This window comes from Tenrec ecaudatus, chromosome 16 (assembly GCF_050624435.1).
Source record: "Tenrec ecaudatus isolate mTenEca1 chromosome 16, mTenEca1.hap1, whole genome shotgun sequence".
Taxonomy (NCBI): Eukaryota; Metazoa; Chordata; class Mammalia; order Afrosoricida; family Tenrecidae; genus Tenrec; species Tenrec ecaudatus.
In genome coordinates this window covers 85563237-85584780 of record NC_134545.1, presented here as the reverse complement: position 1 = coordinate 85584780, position 21544 = coordinate 85563237, and the positions used below count along the sequence as shown (strand labels likewise).

At 53.8% G+C, this 21544-nt stretch overlaps 1 pseudogene; it reads right to left on the bottom strand.

Annotated features, from left to right (window-relative positions):
• Window positions 1-5229: 5229 nt before the first annotated feature.
• Window positions 5230-5748, bottom strand: LOC142428876 (thioredoxin pseudogene; annotated as a pseudogene).
• Window positions 5749-21544: the final 15796 nt, after the last annotated feature.

Below are 21544 nucleotides of genomic sequence, written 5' to 3'. Positions count from 1 at the left end.
CCTGTAGGAATCACCATCCTTCCATGGACTCAGGCTTCCGGAAACAGTGTCGTCTTGAAGGACATTAGAGGGCTGGTCTGTACATAGGAAAGGGAATTTTAAAACATACACTACGTGTAGGCTTTATTATCGTGTCTTCCTTATGTCATTCTGCTAAATAGAACTGCCACAAATGGGTGGCTTTCACAAACAGAAATGTATTCGCTTACAGTTAGGTTAGAAGTCTTAACTCAGGGCGCCGGCTCTACAGGAAAGCTTTCTCTGTTGGTAAGGTCCTTGTCTCCTTCCAACACGTGTGGGCCCATAATCCCTTGGAGATTTCCTTGTGTGCAGGCTTCCCCTATGTCTAGGAGGTTCTCGGCACAGACACTCCAGGTCCAAAGGACGTACTCTGCTCCCAGCTCCTCTTCCTGCATGGGGCCCTGAAGGGGGCCCTCCTATCTGCTCACTTCTCTCTCCTCTCCTCTCTTGTGAGCTAAAAGGTGAGGCAGCCCACCCCTCCAAGAAACTCCTTTTAAATGAGGGCTTCAGTAAGGTTAAGTTGTTAGCTGCCGCGAGTCGGATCCAACCCACAGCGACCCTAAGCACAGCAGAACGGAACACCGTCCGGTCCGCACCATCTGCACAGTGGTTATTATGTTTGAGCCCATTGTTGTAGCCTCGGTCTCAATCCTTCTTGTCGAGGGGCTTCTACGTTTTTTGCTGTCCCTTTACTTTACCAATATGATGCCCCTTTCCAGGGGCTGTTCTCTCCTGATACCATTCCCAGAGCGCACGAGAGGAAGTCTTGCCATCCTTACTTCTAAGGAGCATTCTGGCTGTACTTCTCCAAGAGAGATTTGTCTGTTCTTTTGGCAGGTTACAGTGCCTTCAATACTCTACGTCACCACCATGATTCAAATCAGATGTATTGATTCTTCTTTGGTCTCCCTTCTTCAGTGCCCACATTCAACTTCACAAGCATGCGAGGTGATTGAAAAAATCACTTAAGTCATGCGCACCTCAGCCCTCAAGTGTCCCCTTGCTCTTCAACACTTTAAAGAGGTCTTGTGCAGCAGACTCACTCAATGAAATGCGTCGCTTGATCTCTTCATTGTTGCTTCCATGAGCACTGATGGTGAATCCAAGCAAGACAAAGTCCTTGACAATTTCAATCTTTTGTTTGTTTGTTTATCATGATGTTACCCATTGGTCCAGTTGTGAGGATTTTGGTTTTCTTTACAATGAATGGCAATCCCTACTGAAAGCCACAATCCTTGATCTTCATCAGCAAGTGCTTCAAATCCTCACTTTCAGGAAGCATGGTTGTGTTGTCTGCATAGAACAGGCTGTCAGTGAAGCTTTCTCCATTCTCTCCCAATAGTCCAGCTTCTAGGATTATGTGTTCAACATACAGATTGAGTAAGCATGGTGAAAGAATACCACACCGATGCACAACTTTCCTGATTTCAAACCAAGGCATCCACCTAACCCTCGGATATCTGACCAGGTTATCACATTCTATCACATCATGAGGGGTATGACCTTACTATATAGCTGTCAAGTCACATCATTACATACCTTCCAAACCACTCACAAGTCAAGTTGAGATGTTTCTTTCATGGGGGGAGGGGGGGTAGCGGGCGGGGCAGGGTAGAAGGAACCAATTTAATCTATGACAAATCTTACACTGAAAGACAACAACAAAAACTACCCAGGGACAAGGGAACAACAAGTGATCTAAAATCTGTGGTGAGGAGGGTGTAGGGTGCCTGGTAGGGCTTGATCAAGGGCAGTGCAACCAAGAGGAATTACTGAAACCTGAATGAAGACCGAGCATGACAGTGGGACAAGAGGAAAGTCAAAGGAAATAGAGGACAGACCACTGCCATCAGGGCTCCTCAAGCCTGGCGAATACTAAGGATTTTGCAGATGTGAATTTATTAATTCTTCACATCAACCTTGAGAAGCAGCTGCAAATACTTATTCCTACTTCACAGAGGGAAAGCTTTAAAACTCCAAACTCAATCCATAAATAAACAACTCCAAACTCACTCCCTTTGAGCCAATTCTGATTCTCAGTGACCCTACAGGACAGAATACAACTGCCCTTTTGGGTTTCCAAGGCTGTTAAGTCTTATGGGAACAGGACGTCTCACCTGTCTCCCGCAGAGCTACTAGTGGGTTTGAATTGTTCACCTGTGGTGAGCAGCCACATGCATATATGCCCACCATGCCACTGGGGCCTCTAGAAGGAAAGCAGGTCAGTTAAATGAACCACCTGAGGTCACTCAGCCAACACAAGTCGTTCGCAGAACCAGGATTTGAACTCGAAGTCCGTGCTTGGACTATTCGATCCCATCGATCTGGCAGTGGTAAGATGATAAATGTGCTTGAAGCTCAGTTGGGCAATAGACACTGAGGTGCCGCTGAACCAGCCAAGTGAAAATTTCTTCCAAGCGAGGGGACCCATGGAAGTGGAACTCTGTAGAGAGGAACTCCACGCTGGAAACTGGAGGCCATGTTTAGGACACGCTTCATCTCCTCTACCTTCTTGTTGGTGGATAAATATCCACGTCACCACAGCCCCACGCTAGCGACAGAGGACAGGCAGGCCACCGGGCTGATAGGCATCGGAATAAGTAGCTTGTCAGGGCTGGGAGGTCACAGGAGAAAGGCCCCCTCCATGATGATGTCATCATCTTCTCAATCAGCTTTCACCTTGAACAGGAGACCAGGATGGTAACTTTAAGGAATGGGTAGAAATGGCCTGGAGGAAGAAGATGGTATGCCTGTGGATGGAGCAGGGACACACTCCCTGGAAGGGATGGCTTAGAAGAAGTCCAACAGAGGCATGCCTTCTTTACCCTGGGTGGCTGCTTGGGAGCCCCAACCTGAAGGCAGAGCAGGTAGGCAGGTTCTGAAGGCCCCCTAGGAGCTCAAGTATGCTTGGCGATGGTGTCAACCTCTACCTTGGACTAAAGTGTGACTCTCTTTGTCCTGTATCCACGTCCTAAAGAATGGAAGACAAGTGAGCAGCAAGGAGGTCTGGGTGCCCAACGAGCCGGAGCTTATCTTCCCTTGCACACGCACACGGTTCATCCTCACGCACTCTTGCAACAAACGTGTCCAGGACTAGCCTTGAGTTTTTCTGGGAGAAGGGACTCTGTGCTCTGTAAGCTGTCCGATTCTCTGCTTTTGTAATTTACTTTTTTGGCTCTCTCCCCAGATTCCTTGTAAAGTGCTTTCTGAACAATCTCAGCCTTGTGTGGACGCCTGAGATTTGCCTACATTTGGACCAAGAGAGCCAAGGGGTTCCAGGGCCCCTGGAAATTTAGCACGGTGGGGCCAGCAGCTGTCTCAGCTGGATTTGCAAGAAACAGCTGCTGGAGCCAGGGCAGAGAGGGGTGAGGCCTCCAGAGAGGAAGAGTTTGAGAACAGGAGAGGAAGGGGCAGCTGCAGTCGCAAAGCTCCTGCCGCTTGGGTTCTTCCATCACAGGAGCCAGCCCGGGCGGTCTCCAGCTCTCCCCACCCTGATTTTTCCCTAAAAGAAAGGAACATGATAAAAGGATGCCTCTGGGAACTAAAGAGTGGGCAAGGGCAGTACGGGATGGGGAAGCAAACCTCTGGCTTGACCTTAGAGCTCAGGATTGTGTTCACCTGCAAAGCTTAACAGCACCAGGTTGGGATTCAGCGTGAGAGGGATTATGTCCCAAACACTAGATCCTGACCTGAAAGTCCATCAGGACACGCAACATTCAACCCACATCGCAGAGAATTGGGATAAACGGGCCTCTCCTGCTAGTTTAGTAAACCGAGAGTCTCCCGGAGAAATGTAGGAGGCCCACGACGTGCCTGATTGGAGCCTCTCCTCCGCCCCACTGCCCCAACTTGTGTGAGCAAATGCTTTTTTTTCCCTTAGAGAGTTGGAATTATGCAACCAGCAAGGAAAGGCAATCGCCTCCTTAATTTATTGCAAGCTGGCCTCTTGGAAGAAATGGCTGCGCCGGGAAGCCAGCAAAGTCATTCTGAAAGTTTTTCGGGGTCGCCTTCTCACCCACTCTCATTTTGCAGCCCCAAGCTTGGTTCCTAGGCAGCAGCGGTTGAATGGAAATCTTGCTTCTCTTGGTAACTTGATGGCTTAGTTTGGGCCTCAGGTTGCTGTTCCATGAACTGCTTTGAAATTTAATCACCCAAATTTATTTCCCAGAGTGTTTCCCACCGGCTCCTCCTCTAGGCCCATTAGTCACTATCCCATGGAGACCTGACAGGGTGGTTATTAAAGACCCCGTGATTCCTTTTCACTAGATTTAGGGTTGCTGGTAACTCAGGAGGTAAGTCCTAACTTGGGTCACAGTTGGGTGAGTCTCTCCCCACCCACCCACAATAGATTGTGAATCTTCCCTGAGGGCATCCTTGCAGGCAGAGCCCTACTGACCACCTGCTCTTTCTTCAAAAGGAGAGCAAGGGTGACTGGGTTCTTCTAGGTCCAGTGTTCTCAGGCTGGGGATCAGAGAACCTTTTGTTCTGGACAGCTCACTGATATTGCCCAACTTCAATTTCTTTTTTGGTAAAATGGGGATCGTGCACCTGAAAAGGGGTGCAGAGCTTAGCACATCCACCAATTTCCTTCTAGGATCTTGGAGTAGAAATGTGAGGGGTCAGGGCAGGGGGATTAATTTTTTTCATCCTTAATAATTTTTTCAAATTTGTAGTCAGTATAGGCAGAGTTCCTGGGTTGTACAAAGAGTCAAGCACTCAAGGACTTGCCAAATTGTTGGTGGTTCAAACCCACTTGAATGTGCCTTGAAAGGCAGGCCTGGAACGCGGCCTCCCTAAAGGGCACTGCCAGGAGAGCCCTGTGCAATGGTTCTGTTCTGCACAGGGTGGCCCTGTGTCGAAGTGACTTGACAGAAATGAATAACAAGTTGTTGTGTCTACACAACCGTGCACGGGTCATTTCTACAATCCTCACATATCCGGTCCATCACAGCCATTGATCACGTTGGCCAACCATCACGATGATCCCTTCTGATTTTTCCTACCACCTCGGACAGCAGCTCAGTGTCCCCTAAGCATTGTGTCTCTCCCTCCCCCTGAGCCCCCAGGCATCTCTGGTAACCATTAATAAATAACCTTTGGTCTCTATACCTTTGCCTAGTCTAGATATTTCCTATCATTTAGATCTACGAGAATGTGGGAGGGACATTTCAGCAGTCTGATTTGGAAGCATTCTTTTTTTTTAAAGGGTAGAATTAATATTTTATTGTCATTTATAATCAGATGTTAGCTGGGTATATAGTCTTCATACTTGATTCTTCTTTCTTGTAAATACAAAAAGGTTTACACAGCTGATGGCTGCTTACATTTTCAGGAAGCATAATTAACTTAATTCGTTAATGGTAGCTTCAAGTTTTTCCTTATTAGCACCAGAAAATTCACCCACCTTTTGTCCCTTTTTATAAAACTGAAATGTTGGCATGCATTTGACTTCACACTCTGAAGCAACATCCTGGCAGTCATCCACATCAACTTCAAGGAAGATCACATCGCCATACTTTTCACTGAGGGAATGATCGAAAGGCTTGATCATTTTGCAAGGCCCACACCACGTGGCGGAGAAGTCAACCACTACAAGCTTCTCTCCAGCACTCTTCAGAGCGCTCTGAAAATCTTCCTTGCTATCAATCTGCTTCACCATTTTGACCGTTGGGCTTGGACGAGCGACCGGGGCCACAAGAAGAACGGAACACGACAGCGAACCGAGCTTGGACCTTGGAAGCATTCTTACAAACGTTCATTGTCAAGAATAGTTTCCTGAATCAAGTGTGTAGCTGGCTCCCCCTTCCAACCTTTCACTCGCCCTTCCCTCTGACATGTGCACCGGGAGTTGCATGTTGCAGGTGCCAGGTGAGTCAGGTAAATCTCTAACAAGCTGGCTGGGGAGCCAGAGGGCACTGTTTAAGGGCAGAGGCTATGTCTCCTCTGAAAGAAGTGGATTCTAGGTGAAAAATGAGGCCTTGTTTGTTCTACCTGTGTGTGCGTGTGTGTGCGCGTGTGCATGTGCGTGTGTGTAAACAGAGAAACCAGGTGAAAAGTCTCCAAGGGCAAATATTTTCAACTCGTTAACATTTTAAAAACATGTTGGGTAGGAGAAACACAAGATGGCTTCCAGCTGCTGACAGCGTGACTTGGGTCTGGAGGCTCTTGGAGGCCTGCATGAGGGTGTTCCTGTGTGGGTGCCCCTGCCCCAGCCCCAGGACGGGCCATTCTGACTCTCTGCTTGGCTGGTGCCGGGCGGCAGTGACAGGGCCTGCTCCTCTGTGCAAACATGTTGGACCAGTTAAAGGTTATTCTGTAGAAACCTCAGCCAACAAGTCAAAAGATGAGTTTCCTGCTCTTAATAGATAATTTTTATTGGTTTTGCAATAAACGTATGAAATAGAAACAATAGCAATAAACTAGCTCAACAAGAAATCGAAAGGCACAGGCCCCCAAAGCCCTTCCCGCCTCTTCCTAATGAGTCTCTAATTTATAGCCCCACTCGCAAGCCCACTTTTCTTTACCCGAGCTTTGCAAACTTTTCCATCTCGGAGGCTGGGCTGCTCTGGGGCCTGTAGTAGAAACCAGGACCCAGGTCTCCCCGACAGGGGGGTTGGCATTGCCTGGGGGAGTGGAGGGGCGGGAACTGGCCCCAGTGTGTCCTTCCTGACTTGGAGAATCTGCCCTCTTTAATACCACACGTTCATCAACCGAGGTCAGAAAGGGAGAGTGAGAGCAGGATGGCAAGTCCTGCTGAAATGCAGAGTGCCCAGAGGCTGGGTAGGGCACGGACCACCTGGTCAAAAACCTTTGCCCTGTCCCGTGTGGAATGCACTGGCTATTTTTAGCTTGTGGTTGGGGGCGGCGGGTGGGGGTACCTTTCCCGAAGATCCCAATCTGCAGCCCTTCTCAGCTAAGCACGGGGTTGGGGGTGGGTGGGAGGTGGGGGACTCCAGTGAGCTGGAGGCCCTGGGTCCTGGCCAAGGAGTCTCCCCGCTGGCGGGTCCGGCCCCTGTCCCGAGAGAGCGCGCGCAGGGCCCCCGCGGAGCGTTGCCCGAGGTCTGCAGCCGCAGGGACAGGCTCGCCCCACGGAAAGCGCAGACCACGGCCCGGGCGGAACGAGCGCCAGGGCCCGTCCCGGAGCTCCCCCTTCCGGCCGGCTCGGGATGCTTCCAGGGCGGGGACGGACGGCGGAGCCGCGGGCGCGGGCGCGCGGGGCCGTGGGCGGCAGGGTTACGTGTTCGTGCCCATGCCCCGCTTGACCTCCTGGCCCGGTGGGTGCAGACGGCCAGGTCCGGGCGGCTCTCTTCGGGGAAGCCTCAGCTGGGGCCCGGGCCGCTGATTTCTCTGCTGCTCCCCTCCCCCCCCCCCCCGCTCACCCCATTCCCCCTCCTCAGTGGGAGGGGGGGGGCAGAAAGACGGCTGACTGCAACCTGCCCCCCCCCCCCCGACGCCCCATCTGTGGCACGCTGTTAGGCTTCGGGGACACAGGACTGTGAACTCGAAATTGTCTCGCCTTTGTCACCTCCTGGCAGGTCTTTAGAGCCGAGGGGAAAGCGTGGAGCGGGACAAATTGCCGCGGCGTGGCAACCCCCCCTTCCTCCCCGATGGGCTGCCTGACTCATATCCGTTTCCCTGGCAAAAAAATAAGTTTTTGTTATTGCTGGGTTGGCAGAAGCACGGAAGAGTGCGTGAGGATCTACTGCCCCATGCATCACTGGCCAAATTGCCTGAGAAATCCCAGCTCTAGAACTTTCCATCGGCGGCAGTGATGGACGGGGCAGAACTGCCGCTTCGTTTCCCCCTCGTCTGGCGCTTGGCGACGCTGCCACTTAGCAGCTCTCCTTGCAACTCCTAGCAAATGTGGCCTCTCCCTTAGCGTCTCCCCCCCTTTTGTCTTTCCCCTCCCCCTGCCTACTCATCAGCACCCTCCCGGCCTCTCCCCAGCAGAGCCCTGGCTAGAGATCCAGGAGGAGGCCCAGCACCAGCACGCCGTACCACCCCCTCCGCAGACCATGCCACGCCAATGCTCCTTTAATGCTATGATGCTGTACTAATTAATAAGCATCCTGCACAGAGGCCTCTCCTCGCCTCGCCTCCCCTCTCCTCCTCTCCCCTCCCCACCGCTCCCTGCCAGCCCTCTAGAAGGCCTTGTGACATCCTGGCATCTGGCAGCAGAGAAAGGATTTCACTCCTTTACCTGGACTGCCTGATATTGCTATGAGAGATAACTGTATACGAACCAATAATCTAGCCTGACAATCCAATTTACTGACCAATAGCGCACAATCCACCATGTCATCGGCTGTGGGGAGGCCCATAAATTAGTTCCTAGTAATTTATTCTGATCAATAGAATGGGCAAAGTCACTTGTCTCTTTAATCAAAGGCCCTCTCAGAGTTGTCAGTGGCAGCAGCGTGGGAGGGAGCAAGCTTCTGTGAACAAATAGGTACTCAGCTTCCAGAATCCAGAAGAAGATGCTCCAAGACCGGATGGGGTGCTGGGAACCCCAAATCCAGGTTCCCTAGCTTCCTTTGGGTTTCCCCAACAACAAAACATGGTTACCAACAGAGGTGGTCATGTGGTGGCGGCTGGTTGGCCAGAGGCAGACATGAGAGAACAGTGCTGCGAGTTGCGCCCTGAGGACTGACTTCCCCCTCCTAAGTGGCCCCCCTCTTCCTTTCTCTCCAGGCCCCCTGGGCCCCACCCAGCCCTGGGCTGGGCCTTCTGTAAAGTGAAGGTTCCCAGGAAGTGAGCAGGAGCAGGCTGCCTGGTTGGCAGATGGCTCTGTCACTTGCTAGCCATGAGGCCTTGGGCAAGGGGTTTAAAAAAAAAATATCTCTGTGACTCGGTTTCCCCACCTGTGAAGTGGGAATGGGCATAGTAGTACCTACTTCCTAGGATTTTTAAAGTAATCCAAAGAATTAGTACAAATATGGAAGTCACTTAGAACAATCCCTGGCACATTGTAAGCACCGTAAGAGGGGTTGGTTGAAATAAGCAAAAACGAAGAAATCAAGAAAAATGCAAATGTGATTCTCTCTGCACACATGGCTCGCCCCGGAGATGCTCTTCTTCCTGTGAAATTCTGTGAAGAGGAGAACCCGCTGCCTCATCTTCATTCCTGATGACAGAAACAGGGAGAGCCAGTGGATCCCAAACAAACAAACAAGCCGACAGAAAACTACCCTTAACCAGTCAGGGTGCAGGGTAGCAACGATGAAACATACAACTTTCCTCTAGTTCCTAAATGCCTCCTCCCCATCTACTATCATGATCCCAAGTCTACCTTACAAATCTGGCTAGACCAGAAGATGTGCACTGGTACAGATAGGAACTGGAAACACAGGGAATCCAGGGCGGATGATCCCTTCAGGACCAGTGGTGAGAGTGGCAATACCGGGAGGGTGGGAGTGGGTGGGGGAAAAGGGGGAACCGATTACAAGGATGTACATATAACCTCCTCCCTGGGGGATGGACAGCAGAAAAGAACGGGGAGGGAGAGGGGAAAATGAGGAGGGGATACCAAGGGCTCAAGCAAAAGCAAATGTTTTGAGAATGATGATGGCAACAAATGTACAAATGTGCTCGACACAGTGGATGTATGTATGGATTGTGATAAGAGTTGTACGGGCCCCAATAAAATGATAAAAAAAGAAAAACCACCTTTAACAGCACCGAGTCAATTCTGACACCTAGACACAGCAAAACAGCCCTTGCGGGTTTCCAAGGCTGTCGATTTTTATGGGAGCAGAGAACCTCATCTTTCCCTTGCGGAGCAACTAGTAGGTTCAAACTGCTAACCTTGTGGTTAATAGCCCCGCACTAACCACCATGCCACCAGAGCTCCCAGCCAGGTGCTCTTCAAGATAGAAGAGAAACGCAAAAGGCCCTTTCTTCTTCCTTGGTGCCCTCGGCGGAGCCAGTGCCTCAGTCTTGAGGGGAGATACCCATTTGTTCGGGAGAAAACGAGTCTGTTGAAAGAGGACCCACTGGGGAAGGTGGTCTCTTAGCTGGACCGGGGTCTGAGGAAGGGCAGAGGGAGACACCGAGCAGCAGAGTGCGACGGGTAATGTACAAGGGCCTCTCACCGTGCGCTCTGGTCCCCGCTCCGCCACGCACTTGCTGTGGGACTTAGCCAGGTCACTTCCTGTGTCTCTTGCTCAGCAACCTTGCGTCTAACAGAGCAAAACATTGCCCCATGTTCATAGCAGGCTGCATATTTGAATTTACTGCTGCAGCCATGGTGGCAGTCCATCTCCCGGTGGGCCTTTCTCTTTGGCTCTGTTTCTCTGTCTTACCGAGCCTGACTGGTCGCCTCTTAACACATTCAAAGGAAGCAAGGTGAAGTCTGGCTCCAGTACTGTGCAACTCTTGCAAAGGCCAGGGAAGGAGGAGTCTGATGGCTCCCCGCTGAGGCCCTCAACCAGGCAGTCTCCCCGCACACCATCACCCAAAGACCTTGAAACCCAGCACCAGCATGGTAAGGAAGTCCTGAATGTCTCGGGACTCTCTGATGGGCCACAAATGGAACGAGTCACTGCTGGAGCAGGGATGAGGATGAGTGCCAACTTGCTCTGGGGAGGGCTTCCTGGCCCAATCCCAATCATGACTAGACTCCTGGGTATGCCAGGGGCCAGGGGCTTCTGCTTTGTCTTCAAGGTCAAGGCCAGGGCTTGGGATTCTAGGGAGCCTCTGGAGCTTCCTCAGTCGAGTCCTCTAGCCTCAGGGCTCCCTTAGGCCAGGGAACCCCATGTATAGGACTCAGTCTCATGGAGGCACAAAGAAGGAATGTGGACAAAATCCCACTGGAAATTTCAGGGTCTGATGACAGTCCCTAGGTCTTCATCCTGCTTCCTGTCCCCCTACCCTATGTGCCCAACTCAGAACTGCTGTGTCCATCAGAGGTGAGCTGGAAGGCCAGGGTACAGCGGTCATTGGGGTGATGGAGCCAGGTTGGAGGCCTGAGGCCTGCCCAGCGTGGCTGCGTGGCAGGTGGGACATGGTTTCTGGTGAGCAGGAATCTGGCACCTTCTGCCGATCCCGAGGCGGGAGACAGCTGGTCAACCAGACTGGGGCTGCTGCCGTGGGGAGGGGGAGGGGGGCCCAAGACCAAACAGCAGAAACAGCAACTTACCAGTCAAAAGAGCAGCTCCTTCTTGGAATAGATCATTTTTATTGGTTTTGCAATAAGCTTATGAGACAGGAACAATCGCAATAAACAAACCGAACAAGAAATCGAAAAGATGGGCCCCGAAAGCTGTTACTTGAGTTCTTTTTACCTCCTCTTAACTAGTCTCTAATTTATAACAAACTCATCGGTCTGGCACCTCCAGGGGGTCCCAGGGGCTGGGGTGGGAACCCTTGACCTCTGCCTTGTGTGTGATTTGTCATCTCCCAGTGTGCTGTGCCTGAGGTGGCAGGGGCTACGGTGGGGGTGGGTGGGGTGGGTGAGGAACAGGTCCAGGGGAGCCCTGGGCCAGGTCTGGCCATCAGCCCTGGCTGCCTCCAAGAAAGTGTTCGTGATGTGATATGGGTGTCAGGTCCCCTTGCCCCAGCTGGAGCTCCTTGGAATGGGTGGAGCTGGCCCATCCTCCCTGACTTCTGCCCCAACTGTCTGTTCAGTCCTAGGGCTGTAGTCACCAGCCCCCCAAAACCCTGCTCCCTTCAGGCTTGAGGACCATGGCCTGCCACACGGCAGGCTGGGGTAACTGCGGGCTTCCAAACCGCCAAAATTGCATACTTCCCGATAACATTGGGGTTCCTGATGGGGGCTGGCTCTTTTCTCCTCCTCCTCATTAGAGGTTCCCCAGAAAGAATCATGTCTCCCCTTTCCTTCAAAATTAAGGTTCTGTGAGGAGGGCCAGGCGTCCCCTTCCATATGGGTGCTTCCCTGAGCCAGGTCTACCTCACTCCCAGCTGCCTGCCCCTCACACGCAGGGCCCTCCTTCCCCACCTTGGCTGGAGACTGCAGGAGAACAGGGCTGCGTCTCTGTTTTAGAATGAAATGTGCATCTTTCTCTAGGCTGCGGGTCCCCAAGTGATCCTGAAGTATTGTCCCTAGGCTGCCTTCTGTCTCACCTGCTCGAACACCCTGGCTTCACGTGCCCTTCCTGACAGCTGTACATGTGATAGGATATCCAGGGACAGACTCACTGTTCACCCAGGATCCTCTGAGCTGTAGGTGGAGGGCAGTGTTCTGCAACCCCAGTCCCCCCCCCCCAAAAAAAACAACAACAACAACAACCTGGTCACCTCCTTGTGGTGCCTGCAATCCAAGAGATGGCCACAAGATGTCAGTGTGAGGCCATGGAAATAGCTCCTGTCCTACAGCTAAGCTCAACCCAACTCAAACTCACCGCACAGCAGCCTTGCAGAACCAGGTAGAACTGCCCTGTGGCAGTTCTTTATGGAAGCCAACTGTCACTTTTTCTCCTGAGGAGCGGCTAGTGGTTCTGACAGTGTAGGCCTCTTGGCCAGTAACGGAATGCTTAACCCCTGAGCCACCAGGACTCTTCAGCAGAGCCCCAAAGGAAGGAAACCGGAGCCGAGCCAGTGCCTGTGTGGGGGCTTCTCTTCAGTCCTGCAGGTCCCAACCTTTGCCCTTCCTCTCCCATTACACTTTCCTCCTCAATTTCCTGATCTGGCCCATCTCTGTCCAGCCTCAACACCTGGCTCCTAGAGACGCAGTCCGAAGACCCTGGACGTCCACTTTTGGGCAGGATGGAGGATGGCAAGCCCTGGCCCGGGTACTCATGTTAGCAAAGGGGCTGGCTCTGCATCGGTCCGCTTCAGGGGGCACTTGGGTCACAGAAGGCTGGACATTCAAGAGCCAGGGTGGGTGTGCTTGCTCAGAGTCGCAGGGACTGTGTCTTCCACACACAGAAATTCAGAAGTGGAAGAAACCACCCCTGGCATGGAGCTGGTTTTGACTCTCATCAACACTTTAGGACAGAGTAGTGTCCCTGAATCTCAGATTGCCTACCTTCCAGCCCAGCTAGGGGTGCATGTCGGGGGGACTTCTGTCTCAGGAAGTTTCCCACCTGACCATCAGCCAGCCGGCTTCTGAAGAGAAGCCCAAGGAAAGGAGAAGGGATGGAGTAGAAAGGAAGAAAGACAGGAATGTGCTTGCGCACACGTGCGCGCACATGCGTGTGTGGCTGGATGCCCGTGTGGATGTCAGAGCCAGAGCCCCTGCTTGTGGCGTGTAGGCGTGCGTTTGTGTCCGTGTGTGCCCATGCACGCGCTGGTGTGTGAGGCTGTGCGGAGCCACGGCTCCTCTTGGGAGGTGTTGGTGCTCCGGCTGGTAGTGTGTGAGTGATGGTGTGTGCCAGCGGTTGGCGCACGTGTCAGTGGCTCCCGAGTGTGCATTTGTCAGTGGCTTTGTGAGTGACGGTGGGTGTCAGGAAAGACGTGAGTGTGTGTGTGCGTGACAGCAAGCGAGGCTGTTTCCCTCTCCTTCATCTCCTGGCCCCCCACCAGACTGTCACCCAGTGGCCCCTAGGGTGTTGGTGTCTCCGCCCCAGCAGCAGTGAAATGCTGTCTCGGTGGAGGCCCCAGCCCCCTTGTCGGGATTTCAAGGTTCCTGTCGGTTCCATCCATCTTCCGGGCCCTCCTGGTATTAGCATTGATCTACAGGGGAAATGGAGAGCGCGGCTGGGTTATTGCGCACCCGCCCGCCTTCCCTGAGCCGTGATTGAGTGCACACAGAGAATTTTTGAAACATGGCCACCCTAACTTATTCTGTCTTCCTGCCAATAGCACGGCCTGGGTCCAAATTACTGGTCGATACCAGCTGATCTTTTTATGTTAAACTGTGATGAAGTCGCTTCTATGTGGAGATGGGATTAGGACCTGGGCCCTCTTTTTGGGGGCAACTTTTGGGATGGGGAAAGCAGGGAGCTAGGGAGTGACTAGGGCTTAGTGGAGGGGGCGGTTGAGGGCAGGCAGCCAGCAGGTTTGCCTCGTGCTGGACTTGTGCACACACACTGGCAAGTGGTCCGGAGCTGGCTACACTGTCCGCCACTTTTCCTCACTGTCCAGTCCAGGGCCCCTCTTGTGGGCCATGTCCCATGGGGGATCCTCAATACCCCCATCGGACCTTTCAATTGATCAGTCCACAGTCGACCTCTGGGGAGGCCCCTCCTTGCTCTTGTCCAAGATAGAATTCCATTGCCCTCCAGCCCCTTCCACCCTTCTCCTCCACCTCCCCTCCACCCCCACCCCGCAAAACACACCTGCACCATCAAAAGGGTTTGTCTTCGACCTCCAAACAGGGAACTTTAATTAAAGAGACAGTGACCCCTTTTATGAGTTGGGTCGAGTTGGGTTTCAGGGCCCTTGTCAGGAGCGGCTCACATAACGCTAACAAAAGCTCACTGGTCCCAAGGGGAGACTGTCTCCCCTTGGAGCCACTGTGGCGGGGGCACAGGCTGGGGTGTTGGGGGGGCAAGGGTGAGGGACAATGAGGTGGTCGTCGGGTTGGTGTGGGGAGAGGGGACAGGCCAGTGGCCTGGTGCGGTGGCACTAACTCTCTGCAGCACGTTGGGGGTATGATCCCCCCCACCATCCATGGGATACCCACATGGCCCCCCAGCAGTGTGGTGACTGCTCTCTGCTGGTGGGGCTCCCAATGGCACCTGGGAACGGCCAGGCCTGGAGTTCTGCTTTCCTGCGGGAACTTTCCAAGAGGAAGAGACTGGAGAGCTTCAAAGGCATCTTTGTGTTCTTAACTGACATGTTTCAAGGAAAGGCGATTTGCTGATAAAACATCCTTGCTGATGACTATAGTCCCGTCTCTCAACATACGGCACGGAATACAAATTCTGTCGTGAATCTGGAGGTTCAAGCCACGTGCACCCCTCACACTGCTTAGCGGGGAGCTGTCGCCCCCAGTTTCAAGAAACACATTCTGCTTCATTGGGTCTCCCACCTGAGCTGTCCCTCCGTCACTCCCACCCCCGTACCCCCATTCCCTCGAAGCCCCTGACCACCGAGGACAACTACTGGGTTAGTGGTATGAGTTTGGAGAGCCCTTATCTTATGTGTAATCACCTCTTAACTGTTGATTTTTAACCAAGGGCTACTCTGGGGGGATGCGGGATGTCTGCTTGCCCTTTGATCTGCTCCTTTGATATCCTTTGTGAATTCTTCAAGCTTGAGAGGATGGCCCAATCTTCCTGCAAGTATTCATTCAACAAACACTGTTAAAAGGAGCCTGTGTGTCATGGATGGTTTCTGAAAGGGTGAGTTGCCTTTAAGTGGGGTGTACTCCCCACGGACAAGAGGTTTACCTGTGGCCAATGACTTGCTGGGGAATTCATCACCTCAGTGGCAATCCTGGGTGGCCTCGGGCCTGAACCCCAACTCAAGAGAGTTTGTGGGTCAAAACTGAGTGAAAAGGATCCCCAGCACCCTTTTGACTTCTGCTGCCACCCATGGGTCGCTGACACCTGGTGACACTTGAGGATCCGTAGGTGGGATGGAGGGTCATCTGTGAGAGACGCCCTCCCACACATACAAGGGATGAGCACAGGTAAAGTCACACCCCCACCCCCCTGAGCGGGACTGTGGACTTACTTACGTGTCCCTAGGAGTACATGTCCCCAAGGAGAGGTCACCCCCCTCTTCTCTCACAGGGAGGGCTCTGGAGGCCAGAGGGGTTGGGCAGTAATTGGTTTTGGCGTTTCCTACCTCCGCTGCCCCGGGAAGCTTTCTCTGTTTCATCTCCAGCCTGATCAATCCCCAGTCATGTGTCTTTCCACATGGGTGCCCCCGACCCCCAACTCACCATGCGCTCGGAAACTTCGTTAGTGCCGTTAATCTGCTGACCCAGGAAAACCCCCCGCTCTTCCTGCAACTCAGCTTCTCGACTCCCCCCACCCCGCAAGGCCACCCCCAGGATCTTCCAAGCACCCCCCAACTCCCACTCCCTTTCTCCTCCTATTCCCACTCTCCCACCCCATCACGCCCAGTCTAGGGTCCTCATTTGTCTGGATACATGCCCTCACACACACCACTCCCCCCCCCCCCCGCCCCAGGTCTGAGGGTCAGAAGAGCCCGGCCACAGGGGAGGAAAGACCCTTGTGTGTGCTGAGCACTTGCTATGTGCCAGGCACTGGTAGGTTATTAATCCTCATAAGAACCCAAGATGTTGGTACTGACCCTCCCATTCTTGAGAGGAGGCAAGCTGAAGCCGTCAAGGTGACTTGCTTGTCAATGAGTAGCAGTGCCGAGATGGGGCCCCAATGGACCAGACTCTAAAGTCTTTTGGCTACACAGAGGGAAAGAGGGGCCCTGCCTTTGAGCTAGAGGCTTCCTGGGTGAAGGAGACCCAGATATAAAGTTTGATTCTCCCTTTTCCTGTATGCCAGCTGGGTCTCGGTGTGTTTGTGTGTGTGTGTGTGTGTGTGTGTATGGGTGGGGTGGACCCAAGTCTTCTTTCTCCCAGCACCCACCTGGGGCTGCAGGCTGCACCCTGGAGCCAGCCTGAGCTCCTTTCAGCAGGCTTCGGGCCCCACAGAGGACGGTACTGTTCCTCCCGTGGCCTCTGTGGCTGGTGTGCTGGGCCCATTGTCCAGGCAGGAACAAAGACTGCAGATTTAAGCCGGAGTGACCAGGCGGCTCTGCCAAGCAGAAAAGACCGCCCCCCTCGAAGCTGAGCCCAGCTGGGGGGGATGGGGTTGCGGGGCAGGAGGGGGGACCCGAAAGAAAGGGGACAGGGAACCTTTGAAAGTAACTAATTAAAGGGCCTTTGCCTGCCCCCTCCCCCTGGGCGCCTAATCTCTCCGGGCAGCGGCCAGACAATGTGGCCCTCCACCCCGCCCCCCTCACCCCAGTTTTAAAACAAGAGACAACTTGAAGTTAATGAGCGCCACCTGACGGGGGTCCCCTAATGAGGGGGCCACTGGGCAGCTCACACATTCTCTGCTTCCATGAATAGCTCCCCCCACCCTCTGAGTTTTATTCATCTAGGGCCAGGGCCAGGGGGCAGGAGGGAAGCCTCCTCTGCCCCACCAATAGCTTAGAGCACGTGGCCTATGGAGCAGTGTGGGGAGGGGGGACATGGGGCCGCCATGCCCCCCACTCCTCCCTAGCCCATGCCTGCCTTGAGGCTGAGCCCCATGGGCCTGCTGCCTGAGACTGAAGAGGTCGCAGGCTGGCTCTGGAGCTCAAGACGGCTCTGCTCCACTCTGCACACCCTGGGTTGCTGGTCTGGGTTGCAGGCATCTCCCAATAGGCACCCGGAAGCAGAGGAGGGGTGAGGCATCTTTGGAACTGGGATTAGATGCTTCCTGACCTTATGGCTGCCCTGCCCACCCCTGGCCTCTGCCTGGCTCCCATCCCAGATTCCTCTCTGATGCTCCCATCTCTCACTATCTCGGAGCTGATTCCCAACCCTGGACCCATCCTTGATACCAACAGGGAGCCTCTCTCAGACTCAGCATCTTCACCTCCCTGTGTGGGGTGGGCAGCTTGCCCGCCTGCCCACTCTGAGTTTGCTTGCTGTCTGGCCTTTGCATGGAGGTGTACAACTGTCCAGGAAGAGGCAAGCATGGGAGCAGTTGTGGGCAACGGGGACAAATGGCAAGGGAGCCTGTCCTGCCCCCTTCACTACCTGTCAACTCCCAGCCCTGCCAACCATTCTCACCTGCCCGCGGTGGGGCTTAGAGAATGGTAGACTCTTAACCCCAAGGAGGAGTCTGGGAAGAGAGGCCCAGGGCAGCCAGGTCTTTGCTCCTAGGTTCAGAGAGCACCTGCACGGGTGGCTCAGAGGAATGCTGTAGAATCCCCATCACCCCCAACCGGCAGGGGCTGACAGGGCTACCAGAGCAAGGGCCCAGGAGGGCCTGGGTCAGCAGGGAGGGAAGGACCAGATAGGCTCAGGGGGTGGGGCTGGGGGTGGGGGTGTCTCCAGCCAGTGGAGAGCTGTGGACAGAGGTGACTAATTTCCCAACTACTCATGGTGAAAATATCACATTTCATGCTTTGTTGCCGATTCATAGAAAAATCCTATTAAAACCGGGTGGATTATTTATACCGTTTAAACAAATGATGATCAAGGATTTTACACATTGTGTAAAGAACCTGGAGTTATGCCTCTCGGCTCGCCTGGGCCTTGTCCAGAGAGCTTGGACAGCCACAAGGTGGACGTGTGGATGTGTGGGGAGGAGGGGAGGGAAGATTGGGGGCCGGTTTGGATGGCCTGGTCTCCAGAAAGGGGGGGGTTAGAACTATTATGTCCAGCAGGGGGCGCCCACCCCAAGGTTGACACCCCCCTCCCTCAATGGAATGAGAATGCCCTAGCTGGGCAATGATTTCCTGTCTGATTTTTTTTGAGGGCGAGTCTGTTCTCCTTTACAATTGGAGCCCCGGGACGGGACTGAAGCTGGCGGGAGGGGTAGCTGTGGGTGTAGGTGTTTACGGGACTGTGACTGGGTGGGTCTGGGGCTTAGCAGGGTGCAGAACAGAGCGGTATGTGCCTGGATATGGCTAAGGGTATCCAGAAACGTGGATCAGTGTGGGCATTGTGCACGTGATTGTGTGTGCGTGTGTGTGTCTTTGTGGGTGTCCTTGTCATTTCCCTTCTTCTAGGGCCTGGGCTGGGGGACTCCTCTTGTACGCACACAGACGTAAAGTTCCATGTGTGCCTCTGTGGGGGCAGCACTGCCCAATGACTTGGCTTGGAGGCAGGGGCTAGAGAGGATTGGAGGATTGGGGGGACACCAACCTGGGAGGTATTATTTCAGGCTCTACCCCAGCTCTGAAGGGGTCCTAGGCACCCTGTACCTGCCCAGTCCCAGCTCCCTGTGTGGAGAAACCCCACAGGCTGTGTGAGGTGGGTGAGGTCCCTGGCTGGAGATCAGCTGAGAGCCACAGGGTGAGAACTCGGAACCCAGCTCAACCCCATGGGGCAGGAGGATGTCAGGAGGGGTGGATGGCGCCTGCGGCAGGGACAAAGCAAACCAGCATCCTGTGTCCCAGGCTGTCTGTCCCTGCCCACCAGGCCGTCCTGCCTCAGCAGTTTTATTACCTAAGGGGAGATAGAGCCCTGGGGGTGGCAGCCTGTTCTAAATGGGAATGTGCCCCCACACCCCACTCCAGCCTCGGGGCAAGGCTTGGACTTATCTCAATTTATGGTCAAATGGATCTTGAAGGGACTTAATCGTAACCCCAGATACAGTTCCCCCAGGTTCTTAGCATTGAAGGGGGTAGAGGGGAGGCACCCAGGGGAGAAGAGGCAGGGTTTGGGGGACAGGCTTGGTCTGGCAGAGTTGGACCCAGCAGGAGATGGGGCTTGTTGGGCAGCCGAGGGAAGGAGTGATTCAGGGCACCCATCCCAGGGTGCTTAGGGAACTGTGCTACCGATAAGGCTGGGGGGATGTGAACTTTCATCCCCACTTGGCTGGCTTATGTCTTTTTCCTCCTTCCTCAGAGCTGGTTCCAGCAGTGACAGGGGGGCCAAGGGCTGTGCGGCCACCGCAGGACCCAGGCTAGAACACTATTAATCATCTCATCATGGGGCCCTGGCCTATGTGCGTTCCTCCCGGACTCTCTCCTCTTGCTGCCTTTCTCCCTCCCTCCCTATCTCTTTGGTTTTCAGAAAGAGCACAGGCCACATTTGGGAGCCCACCACCACGGAGGCAGTAGAACCGAACCATCCCCGTGACTGGTGCATCCATCAGGGTGCGCTCCGCCGGCAGGTCCCCGCTGCCTTCACCACCACGGCCGGCACTTTATTAGAATTTATATGTTGCCCCGATTGAGGGGGGAAGATAATTAACACCCCTACAAATATATCGTAAACAAAATATTTATTAGAAATAAATAACTCATTTATTTTACATATTTCATTTCAACAATAACATTACCCAATTTATCATTTAACATTTTTGCAAGACAACTTAACGACTACTTATTAGCATTTCCATTTTTCACCCGCGCACCATAAAGCACGGGCGCTCCCCAAATGGCCTGGCACAGGCCGAGCCGGGAGCGTGGAAGACCCCAGGGAGGGCTGTGGACCCCCTGGATCGCCCTCTTTCTCCTCCATCTGAACAAGTCCCTGGAAAGACATCATACACTGTCACCTTCAACCATATGACACCTTCTTGCCGCCCTAGAACAGATACCCCAGCAAAGACACACACATACACAAACACTGTGTGTGGATAGCATTCTGGTTCCAAATGCACATGGACTGTCCCCCCCCCCCCCCTGCCAAGACTCTCCCTACGTGTGCCCATGTGAACACACACATATGCATCTGCATGCGCACACACGTGTCCAGACTTCCTTGTCCAATCATACAGTCTAGCCACTAGCCACGGTCTTATATCAACTTCCAGCCTCACCCAGTGTCAGGGTGATGGAGAGACATCACCACCTCTCCCCTCCCTCGGTGGGGGCGGGCGTGAGGGGGCCATAGCGTGGAAGCCAATGTGCGGGATCTGAGGACCCTCTCAAGCCCTGCCCTTTCCCCTGTGCTGCTCCATGACTCACGGAGGGCTTCCTGGATGCAGGAACCCATCTTCCCACCACACTCTGCCCTCCGGGGCATCATCCTGGAGAGCCGGGTCTCCCTGGCCCACCCAGCGTGTTCTCTCAGAAGGCGGTGCACGAGGAACAGGTCTGCCGGCTGCCCGCACTCCGGCTGTGCGTCCAGGGCTAGGCCTCGGAGCCAGAGGAGGAGTTTGGAGCTGGACGAAGCGGGCCTCAACTGTCGCTGCTGATTTTGACTCAAAGCTACTCCATGCGACAGAGAAGTACCCTCTGGGGGTTTCTAGGCTGTGATCTTTATGGAACCAGTAGCTCTGCTGGCATAGTGGGCTCTGTGTTGGGCTGCTAACCACAAGGTCAGCAGTTTGAAACCCACAAGCCACTCCATGAGAGAAAGATGGGATGACCTAGCCCCATAAAGGATTGCAGCCTTGGCAATACCACCTTGGTGAGCACAAAGGCTCCTGTAAGACCCTTTGATGGCAGTGAGGCATCTTGATGGGAGCAGATTGCCAGGAGCCATGGGGTAGATTTGAACCACCTACCTTTGGGATATCAGTGGAATGCTTAACCACTGTGCCACCAGAGGTTAAACTACCCAGCGACACCGAACACATTCAAGTGTTTCCTCCCCAGCCAGGGTCAAGGCCCAGCCTAGCTCCCTCTGCCTAACACCTTTCCCTACCTGCTCAGGACAGAAAGGGACAGGGCACCGATGTCCCAGGTGACAGGATGAGCTGGGTGACTCTACTCCACGCACCCATTCTTTAGCACTAGCTGGGTTCCCACCAGGTGGGGAGCCCCTCATCTCTGTGAAACCAAATGGTAACCCCAAGGCCCCATCCAGTCCTTAAACGCTACACATTCTTAGGGGGGTCTGTGACTGTGGCCATGGATGCCTACAAGGACACCCACATCCACACATGTATGCATACACATGTGCCATTCTATGTAAGTACCACACGCTGACTCCCCCCCCCAATGCCAATACCTGTCATTTCCTCTGGGAGAGTCGGGTCTGCTA